Source organism: Littorina saxatilis, linkage group LG16 (assembly GCF_037325665.1).
Source record: "Littorina saxatilis isolate snail1 linkage group LG16, US_GU_Lsax_2.0, whole genome shotgun sequence".
NCBI lineage: Eukaryota > Metazoa > Mollusca > Gastropoda > Littorinimorpha > Littorinidae > Littorina > Littorina saxatilis.
In genome coordinates, this window is record NC_090260.1 from 17,502,874 (window position 1) to 17,511,511 (window position 8,638).

Below are 8,638 nucleotides of genomic sequence, written 5' to 3' on the forward strand. Positions count from 1 at the left end.
TTTTTCGCGCGTGTCAGACGGCTGTGTTTCTGTTACGCTCCCGGATTATTTTGGATTCTAAGAGGCTTCTTTTCTGTGTGGACTATCACCTGTTGGATTATTGTGTGTTATTCCACTTCTGGCTTGAGGCTACGTTGTGTTTCTTTCAACTTGTGCCTCCGTTGTTGTGTGGCGGACTCGGCGTGCCTCCCGTCCTACTTCGTGGTGACCGGTCGTCTGCTTCTCGTTTCGCCGCATTCACTTGAGTATTGACCTAATTTTCTTTGAATTTTGTTAATTCTCGGTTTTTAAGGGTACGTACAGGGCGAGGTAGGATGTCTCGTCCTGTTTTGGGCTCTGGTTCTACGGAACCAGAGTCTGCCGGGGGCAACCCTTCTCCGGGCGCCCAGCGTCATGTTTTGCGCACGGAGAAGGGGACCTTTCGGCGCTCCGACTCTCCCTCCCCAAACGCTTTGCGTTTGCGGCGAGGGAGGGCGGAGAAAGCCTGTTTGAGCAAGCTCAATGCGAGCTTGCTCAAACAGGCTGGGCTTGAACCTGGGACTTCGGGCGGGGCTGCACCGTCGAAGGTTCGGGGAAGGTCGAGGGGAAAGAAAAAGCTTCTTTCTCCTTCTCCTTCAGTGGAACAGGCTTCCCCCCCTTCGACGCCGTTGTCCGGCCCTCAGTCTCAGGCTTCAGCTCCTCCCGGTTTCAAGCCTGGGGGGAAGGTTTCCTTCTCCTCCCTGGCTCGAATCCGGGGGCGGGTCGATTCCCAACCCTCTTTGGGGGTTGGTGAATCCGATCTAGGGGCTACGGGAGAGACTCAGGTTTCGACATCTTTCTTTTCCGGTGCCTCTCCTGTGCCCTCCTCGGTTTCCACCGCTGTGGAAGCCAGGAGGGACACGGGTCCTCCTCTGAACTCCCTCGCTGGGTCGTCTGCTGCTGTTTCGACAGTAGTTTCGGCCTCCTGGGGGGGGGAGATCGGAGGAGATGACGGGGTCTCTGAATTCCCTCCCCGCTGGGGTTGGGATGCGAAGTGACCCCGTTCAGGGCGGTCCTGTGGGGGCAGGGGTTTCAGGCTTCGTGCCTACGACCACTGCTACTACGGTTCCCTCTGACGTCCGTGTGACTGGTGGCTGTCCCTCTATGAAACGCTCCGGCCTACTAGTTACTGGACGTGGAGGTGTTCGACAGAACGTGGTACTTCTGTCGAATGGTCAGGGCGACGGGAACATTGTTTCTGTTGCTCAGGCCGACACCTCCGACCGGACCATCTTGACCCCACGCCATTCCTTAGCGTCTGGTGTTCGGGTGACGGATGGTCCGGACCAAGGGTCCGGAACGTTCCAGGCTTACGGGTCGGGATCGAACCGGACCCACGGGTCCCGACTGGACTTGACCTCCGGGTTTGGTCCGGACGGGACCCATGGTACCGGACCGTACCGGACCTTAGGGTCCGGTGCGGGACAGTACCTCTGGCCCTTGCCGGACCCCCGGACCTACGGGTCCGGATGGTACGGTACCGGACCAGTGGTCCGGTCGGGACCGGAACACCCGACCACCTCTGTTGGTCCGGGTGGTCTGGCACCGAACCGGACCATACCGGACCACCGGACCTACGGGTCCGGATGGTACGGTATGTCCACGTCCGGACCGAACCACCCGAACACTTTTGTGGGTACGGATGGTTCGGTGCCGAACGGGACCTCCGGATGGTACGGGACCGGACCGGACCACCGGACCGGACCGGAACACCGGACCACCGGACCGGACCGGATCGGCACTCGGACAGTGCTTGGGATCCACGGTGGCGCATGGTTGTAATGAATGGCGGTTATGGTGTTTATAGTTGAAGGGATATAACTAGTGCTTTTTGTAATACAAAGAGGTTGTCAGGAGTGGTTTAACTTTGAGAGTGGAAACTTTTAACAGTTCAGTAAAATTCCATGGTTAGCTACGGACGGTCAAACTGGGTTCGCGGCACGTGAATTTACAACTGTGCGAGTTGTTCACGTTATAATCGCAACCGCCTGATTTTGTGAGTTGTGATTGTAAACTGCCTGACAATTGAAAGTCATTCGACCTGGGCTCTCGGATGAGAAACCTGCTCTTGGTTTTGATGTCAACTTTGGAAGAAAACATTTGATCTTGATGTCAACCTTGGAACCGGGAAACATTGCCGGGATGACTTGGACTTTTGTATGGGTGCCGCCATATTGGAAGATGAGGTACTTTGCTAGTTTTGTGTGAACTTGAACATTTCTTTTGTATGCGCGGACATGACTTGTGTACTTGAATAATTTCGGAATTGTATAATTTTCTTGTGCTCGGTTGGTGTGTTTTTGAATATTGTTAGTTGTTACAGTAGGGTGTTATATTTTGTAACAGGCCGCCCCAGTCTGACTTGTGCGGGGTGATGCCAGTGTGGCGAGGGTGCGATGGAGGCCGTGAGGTTGAAGGCTAGCTACATCGTCACCTTTACATAACGTAAAAGTTATGTTTTGTTTATTTGCTTTCTTGTCCTTGTAAATATGTTATGACGTTGACAATGAATGAGTGAGTTTCACAAGGTCGTGGACAATGAATGAATGAGTTTCAAAAGGTCATGAATTGATTATTGTAAGCAAGAAAGTATTTGAGAATTTGAGGAATGAGTTGATATTTGCTATGTCAGAAACAAACCAATTTGTATGTTCTAATTAAACCATTGGCTATTGTTTGGAAAGAATGAGTTGGTGAAAGACTACAAATTCTTCTAATCTTCTCTCTGCTTTCCTAAACTTCTGAGCGGGAGTCAGATGATTGACTGTGTGTGTGTGTGCACATATAAAGAATCTGGAAGGAGATTAATAAGGATAACTACGGATCTTCTTTATTTCAAATCTCTTACATTGGCGAGCTTGCGGTTGTATTAATTGGAAAATTTTTGAAGATTAATTATTTTTTTTTGGTGCGTTCCCTTGAGTGCAGTTAGGCTTATTTTATATTGTTGACTTGTAGTGCTGAAGTGTTATTTGGTTTTGCGCAGATGCTGATGCATGCAGTCTGGAGGATGGACATCCTTGTCATCTGCCTGTGAAGGGAGTTCCTTGGTCTGTGGACGGATGCATCCTGTGCCTGACTGAACGACATATTTTGGACAGGAGTGAGTCATTTGCTTATCTGACACTCAAGTTAACATTCTATATATTTTTGAGAATAATTTGTCTCTCTGAGTGTTGGTTCTTGCTTGTGAGTAGGTTATTTTTTCCCCCTACTTTACATGAAGCGCCCTGTAGGTTAGTTTTACCTACAAGTGAATAATACATGACACATCATTTTTCCCTTTTACGTGTACACCGTTTGTAAATAATTGTGGGTCAGCAATGCCTTGATTCATAAGTGTATGGGAATGGGAGTATGTCTAGTTTCTAGGCCAAGTTTTTGAGCGGAGCCTAGTTTAAAATGTATTGATTATTTCCCCTTGTAGTTCGGTTGATCGGTTTCCTAGACTGTGTCACTTTAGTACTGAACTTGAGGAAGTCAGGTAAATTCTAAAGTTTAGTGGACTATTGTGTTCACGTTAGTCAAAGCTAAGTCTTGGTGTTGCCCTCTAGCATTCTATGTAGTGGATAGTCATAGTTTGCTTAAGTGATAGCGGTTTGTTCACGATGGCATCTCAAGAAGAGGTTCAAGCTTTGATAGCGCAGTTTAAGGTGGAGGGTGAAGCCTTAGGAAAGGATGGTGCATCACTGAACAAGTATGTGGAAGATAGTTTGCGTGAGGAAAGAGCAGCAAGAAGAGAAGCTTTGTTGAAAAGAGAAAATGATATTGCTCTTCAAGAAAAAGAACTCGCTGCTGCACGTGAGCTTAAAGAGAGAGAGTTAGCTGAACAAGCTAAGATTGAAAATCGTCGTCTCGATATTGAAGAAGAAAAGGCGAACAGGGAGGCAAAGTTGCGAGCAGACGAGTTGGTTGAAAAAGCAAGCAGGAATAAATTGGCCAATCGTCCCAAGATTCCCTATTTTGATGATAAATCAGATGACATTGAGAGTTATCTGTATCGCTTCGATAAGCACGCAGCTAGCTTGAAATGGTCAAATGATGAGAAGGCTTTGATTTTGCCTACTCTACTCAGAGGTCGTGCTCTGAATTATTTTCAAGAGTTACCAGTAGAAGATACTAATGACTATGCCAAACTGTCAGCGCATTTGTTGAAGAGATTCAAATGTACTGAAGAAGGTTTCAGAACGCAGTTTCGCTCATGCAAACCTGAATCTGGTGAAACCATGCATGTCTTTTTCTCCCGCATGAGAAGATTTTTTACTAGATGGACAGATATGGCTGGAGTTGGCACAGATTTCGCTTTGCTCTGTGACTTGGTGCTCAGAGAGCAGATTCTGTCTAGTTGTGCGTCGTCTCTGGTTACTTTTCTGAAAGAAGACAAGCATACTACCGCTCAAACCATGATAGACGCAGCTGAAAGATACAGGGAAGCACATCCTAGTCAAAACCTAGCAGCAAAAGGTTCTAGTGATCCTCTGTTGGCTAATGTCGGTATTCCAAGTGGGAGAGGAGGTCATTCAGGGTCAGGTGGTCGAGGTGGTCACAGGTTTTCTAAGAAGAATAGTCAGGCTGACACAAACCCACCGACAGAACAAAGCTCTCCTGATAATAAGGGTGGCAGAGGTGCTAGTCAAGCTGGTAGAGGTAGAGGTGGTCAGAACTATCAGAGGAAGTGTTGGTGGTGTCAAGATACTTCGCACAAGTTGGCAGATTGTCCCAAAAAAATGCATACTGCTTCAGTATCCGTTGTCACTGTTGAGGAGTCCAGCTGTAGTGAAGACGAGCAGTCTGTGGCGTCAGTAGGATTTTCAGGTAGTGATGAACTTCCCGAGTCTATTCAGACATGTGAAGGTACCTTAAATGGTAGTGAGGTCACGGTCATGTTGGATAGTGGGTGTTCCACGGTTGGGGTCAGGAAGTCCCTAGTGAGAGATGATCAGTTTACTGGGAAGGTACAGGTGTGTAGACAGTTCAGTGGGGATTTGGTTCGGTTGCCCATTGCGATTGTGAGTCTGGATACACCATACTTTTCTGGAAGTGTTGAGGCATGTGTGATCGACAATCCAGTATGTGACGTCATTTTGGGTAGAATACAGGGATGTACATTTGGATGTGTCGAGGTTACTAGCGCAGTCCAGACAAGAGGTCAAAAAGCTAGAGAAGAACGTCCTTTTAGACCGCTGTTGACCGCTAAAGTTCCCCAACTTGATATCAATGCTGAGAAACTGTCCAAAATGCAAATGGATGACAAAACGTTGCATGATCTGTTCGAGAAAGTTGGCCAAGGAAAATCGGAAGAGTCGTCTGGTTGTGTGGTGTCGTTTGTTGGTCAGAACCCAGTTGTTGCCTCATTGGGAGTGATCAGTGGGTCCAGTGCAGTAGAGGAGGTAGACATTCAGAAAGTCAAACTACAGTCAGTTCCCACAGTTCAGACTGAGAATGTAGATGATGTGGTCTATAGTCCTGACTTGTCTATGCAGGCAAAACAAAAAGTGCAGGCGGTGTTTCAGAAGCATCAGGACAAAATGACGGATTTGCCTGGTACTTGTGACCTAGTGCAGCATATGGTGAGGATTCCTGAAGGTGCTGTGGTCAATGTGAAACAGTATCCGTTACCATTTGAGTCTCAGAAGGTGGTTGAAGAAGAAGTGAAGAAGATGTTAGATCTAGACGTAATAGAGCCGTCTATTTCTCCGTTCTCGTCTCCTATTGTTCTAGTCAAGAAGAAGGACGGAAGTACTCGTTTTTGCATCGATTTCAGACACCTCAATAAGATTACGGAGTTTGACGCTGAGCCAATACCGGATCCGGAAGTTCTGTTTGCTTCATTGCAGGGCAGGCAGCATTTCACGAAGATTGATCTGGCTAAGGGCTATTGGCAAATTCCGATGGCAGAGTCTGATCGAGCAAAAACGGCTTTTCGTACCCCTCAAGGTCTATATCAGTTCAAGAAGATGCCGTTCGGAATGAGTACAGCACCAAGTACTTTCGCGAGGATGATGAAGATGTTGGATCTGGATAGGTTCAAATCTGTTCATTTCTTTGATGACGTACTTGTAGCCACAGAAGACTGGTGTGAGCATCTAGAGGCACTTGACGGACTGTTGACAGAACTGGGAAAACATGGGTTGACTGTGAGACCGTCGAAAGTAGAGGCAGGGTTTGACTCTATTGAGTTTTTGGGTCACATAGTTGGGGAGGGTAGCATGCGTCCAGTTCCCTCCAAAGTGTCCAAAATCTTGAATGTCTCTGTCCCAACCACAAAGAAACAAGTCCGGTCATTGGTAGGGCTCATCAGTTTCTATAGGCGCTATGTCCCAAGCTTCGCGTCTATTGTGTCCCCCCTGGTAGAACTCACAAAGAAGAACCAACCAAACAAAGTTCGTTGGTCAAAAGAGTGTCAGATGGCTTTTGACAGGGTCAAAGAAATTTTGTCGTCTGAACCACTGGTGAGATTGCCAGACTTTTCCAGGCCGTTCACAGTGCGGTCGGATGCATCCTCCACGGGGATTGGAGCAGCCCTGATGCAGCCTGATGATGACGACGTCCTTCATCCAGTTCTGTATGCCAGCAGGAAACTGCTGGAAAGAGAAACCAGATACTCTACTGTGGAGAGAGAGTGCCTAGCGTTGGTGTGGGCAGTTGACAAATTCCATCGCTACTTGTTTGGCTCACATTTCTTTGTTGAGACTGATCACAGACCGTTGACGTACTTACGACAGTCCAAAACTGCCAACGGCCGACTGTTGCGATGGGCTCTGTCTCTCCAAGAGTATTCATTCACAGTAGTGCCAATTCCTGGAGTCAGGAATTTTGAAGCTGATGTGTTGTCACGCTTGACGAAGTGAATGGAACATGATGGTTGAAAGGACAGTGAAAAGACTTTCTGCAATCAACAAGGACAATACTTTTTGTGCTGTGAGTGTTGATATGCTGTGTATGTATTAAGAACTAATTTAATTTTGTTCTTGTTTTTTTTGTCACATTGTGATTATTTATTTAATCTGGCTGGAAAAATTTGTTTGGATATTTTTGATGCTAGTACCATTTTGTGTTGTAGTCGAGGTTTACTGTATTGAGTTTAGCGGGGGCTACTCAAACTTTATTGGCGATCTTTGGTACCAAGAACGTCAATGTTATTGCATTCAGTAATAGGCGAAAATTGCTGAATGTCCATGAGTATAACTATTGTGGATTAACACAGTGGGTGATTATCTACACGGCGGCGTAAATGTGGTTTATTATGCTTGCCATTGTTGCTCATGTTTAAGGACAGCCTCGTGGCTTTCGTCACTTTTTTGGTGGATGGCACTGTCTTTTGGTTGTAAACTGATTGCACTCTTTGGGAACGGACAGAGTATTTAATAAATGTTTTCCTTATGCTATAATTATTTATTAATCTATTTATGTATTTTTATTTTTTTATATGTATTTAAAAAAAATTTTCTTGTTACTGGAATACTTATACTTGTACAGTTTTTGAAAAAAAAAATGTTCATTTTGGGTTCACATTTTTTTTTTAATCGGGGAAAGGGGTGATGTAATGAATGGCGGTTATGGTGTTTATAGTTGAAGGGATATAACTAGTGCTTTTTGTAATACAAAGAGGTTGTCAGGAGTGGTTTAACTTTGAGAGTGGAAACTTTTAACAGTTCAGTAAAATTCCATGGTTAGCTACGGACGGTCAAACTGGGTTCGCGGCACGTGAATTTACAACTGTGCGAGTTGTTCACGTTATAATCGCAACCGCCTGATTTTGTGAGTTGTGATTGTAAACTGCCTGACAATTGAAAGTCATTCGACCTGGGCTCTCGGATGAGAAAACCTGCTCTTGGTTTTGATGTCAACTTTGCAAGAAAACATTTGATCTTGATGTCAACCTTGGAACCGGGAAACATTGCCGGGATGACTTGGACTTTTGTATGGGTGCCGCCATATTGGAAGATGAGGTACTTTGCTAGTTTTGTGTGAACTTGAACGTTTCTTTTGTATGCGCGGACATGACTTGTGTACTTGAATAATTTCGGAATCGTATAATTTTCTTGTGCTCGGTTGGTGTGTTTTTGAATATTGTTAGTTGTTACAGTAGGGTGTTATATTTTGTAACAGGCCGCCCCAGTCTGACTTGTGCGGGGTGATGCCAGTGTGGCGAGGGTGCGATGGAGGCCGTGAGGTTGAAGGCTAGCTACATCGTCACCTTTACATAACGTAAAAGTTATGTTTTGTTTATTTGCTTTCTTGTCCTTGTAAATATGTTATGACGTTGACAATGAATGAGTGAGTTTCACAAGGTCGTGGACAATGAATGAATGAGTTTCAAAAGGTCATGAATTGATTATTGTAAGCAAGAAAGTATTTGAGAATTTGAGGAATGAGTTGATAATTGCTATGTCAGAAACAAACCAATTTGTATGTTCTAATTAAACCATTGGCTATTGTTTGGAAAGAATGAGTTGGTGAAAGACTACAAATTCTTCTAATCTTCTCTCTGCTTTCCTAAACTTCTGAGCGGGAGTCAGATGATTGACTGTGTGTGTGTGTGTGCACATATAAAGAATCTGGAAGGAGATTAATAAGGATAACTACGGATCTTCTTTATTTCAAATCTCTTACACAA

General features: G+C 45.6%; 2 long non-coding RNA genes across 2 annotated transcripts in view; both read left to right on the forward strand.

Moving 5' to 3' along the window:
* The window catches only part of LOC138950564 (uncharacterized), a 478,836-nt gene that overhangs the window by 62,436 nt on the left and 407,762 nt on the right, over positions 1-8,638 (forward strand). The window lies entirely within an intron of this gene.
* On the forward strand, positions 6,776-8,446 carry LOC138950537 (uncharacterized). The gene is made up of 2 exons (XR_011450712.1): positions 6,776-7,970; positions 8,131-8,446. It is a non-coding gene; the product is annotated as an uncharacterized lncRNA (long non-coding RNA).